Here is a 2,500-nt window from a genome sequence, read left to right as displayed (position 1 = left end):
GCTGGTGCCGCATTTTTTTCACTCGGGACAGCATCGCCGGAGCATCGCCGGAGCATCGCCGGAGTACCGCCGGAGAACCTGACCGGCGGCATTGGGGTTCCGGCGATTGGGAGGGGGGCCGGGGGGGTGTGCGCACATGATGTGCGATGGGTGCTGGTACTTGGCCTTGTGTTGGCCCCCTATCCCTCATCAAACCTCTGAGAATTCACACCCCCTTAAAGAGCATTTGAGATTTTACAGGTTTGCTACCAGTAGCCGTTAAAGTGTCTGAAATGGGGACACTTTTTTCAAACGGTCACAAAATCTTCTCTACTTCGAGTTTTTAGCTGAATTTTTTTGTGCATGCCAACAAAAATAGAAGGATCATGCCTACAAAATTTGGGGCCAAAAATCCTTATAAAAAAATTTTAAAAAATCCCGAACCGCAAAAAGTTTCGAAAATCGTGAAAAATAGAAAACGAGTCATCTTCCAACGAAACTTCACGTGAAGGCTTAGGGGACCATTGTATGAATTTACAAGCCATAAAAATGGCATTGGCACGGCAGAAATTTGAAGATGTGCCTAAACCCACCAGGGCCCAGCGTGTGCCGATGGTGCTCGAGGCAAGCGCCCGCACCAGGGCCCAGCGTGTGCCGATGGTGGTCGAGGCAACCGCCCGCACCAGGGCCGATAGTGTGCCGATGGTGCTCGAGGCAACCTGTCGCACCAGGGCCCAGCGTGTGCCGATGGTGATCGAGGCAACCTGCCGCACCAGGGCCCAGCGTGTGCCGATGGTGGTCGAGGCAAGTTCCCGCACCAGCGCCCAGCGTGTGCCGATGGTGCTCGAGGCAACCGACCGCACCAGGGCCCAGCGTGTGCCGATGGTGCTCGAGGCAACCTGCCGCACCAGGGCCCAGCGTCTGCCGATGGTGCTCGAGGCAACCTGCCGCACCAGGGCCCAGCGTCTGCCGATGGTGCTCGAGGCAAGCGCCCGCACCAGGGCCCAGCGTGTGCCGATGGTGGTCGAGGCAAGCGCCCGCACCAGGGCCCAGCGTGTGCCGATGGTGGTCGAGGCAACCGCCCGCACCAGGGCCCAGCGTGTGCCGATGGTGCTCGAGGCAACCGACCGCACCAGGGCCCAGCGTGTGCCGATGGTGGTCGAGGCAAGCGCCCGCACCAGGGCCCAGCGTGTGCCGATGGTGGTCGAGGCAACCTGCCGCACCAGGGCCCAGCGTGTGCCGATGGTGCTCGAGGCAACCGACCGCACCAGGGCCGAGCGTGTGCCGATGGTGCTCGAGGCAAGCGCCCGCACCAGGGCCCAGCGTGTGCCGATGGTGCTCGAGGCAACCTGCCGCACCAGGGCCCAGCGTGTGCCGATGGTGCTCGAGGCAACCTGCCGCACCAGGGCCCAGCGTGTGCCGATGGTGGTCGAGGCAAGCGCCCGCACCAGGGCCCAGCGTGTGCCGATGGTGGTCGAGGCAACCGCCCGCACCAGGGCCCAGCGTGTGCCGATGGTGGTCGAGGCAACCTGCCGCACCAGGGCGGAGCGTGTGCCGATGGTGGTCGAGGCAAGCGCCCGTACCAGGGCCCAGCGTGTGCCGATGGTGGTCGAGGCAAGCGCCCGCACCAGGGCCCAGCGTGTGCCGATGGTGGTCGAGGCTGCCGATGGTGGTCGAGGCAACCTGCCGCACCAGGGCCCAGCGTGTGCCGATGGTGCTCGAGGCAACCGACCGCACCAGGGCCGAGCGTGTGCCGATGGTGCTCGAGGCAAGCTGCCGCACCAGGGCCCAGCGTGTGCCGATGGTGGTCGAGGCAACCGCCCGCACCAGGGCCCAGCGTGTGCCGATGGTGATCGAGGCAACCGACCGCACCAGGGCCCAGCGTGTGCCGATGGTGCTCGAGGCAACCTGCCGCACCAGGGCCCAGCGTGTGCCGATGGTCGTCGAGGGAACCTGCCGCACCAGGGCCCAGCGTGTGCCGATGGTGGTCGAGGCAAGCGCCCGCACCAGGTCCTAGCGTGTGCCGATGGTGCTCGAGGCAACCGACCGCACCAGGGCCCAGCGTGTGCCGATGGTGCTCGAGGCAACCTGCCGCACCAGGGCCCAGCGTGTGCCGATGGTGGTCGAGGCAAGCGCCCGCACCAGGGCCCAGCGTGTGCCGATGGTGGTCGAGGCAAGCGCCCGCACCAGGGCCCAGCGTGTGCCGATGGTGCTCGAGGCAACCGACCGCACCAGGGCCCAGCGTGTGCCGATGGTGGTCGAGGCAAGCGGCCGCACCAGGGCCCAGCGTGTGCCGATGGTGGTCGAGGCAAGCGCCCGCACCAGGGCCCAGCGTGTGCCGATGGTGGTCGAGGCAAGCGCCCGCACCAGGGCCCAACGTGTGCCGATGGTGCTGGGGGCAACCGCCCGCACCAGGGCCCAGCGTGTGCCGATGGTGATCGAGGCAACCGCCCGCCCCAGGGCCCAGCGTGTGCCGATGGTGGTCGAGGCAAGCGCCCGCACCAGTGCCCAGCGTGTGCCG

This window comes from Durio zibethinus, unplaced genomic scaffold (genome assembly GCF_047325235.1).
Source record: "Durio zibethinus cultivar Kanyao isolate XHJ-2024 unplaced genomic scaffold, ASM4732523v1 HiC_scaffold_3, whole genome shotgun sequence".
In the NCBI taxonomy this organism is placed as follows: Eukaryota; Viridiplantae; Streptophyta; class Magnoliopsida; order Malvales; family Malvaceae; genus Durio; species Durio zibethinus.
This window is presented reverse-complemented; position numbering follows the sequence as displayed.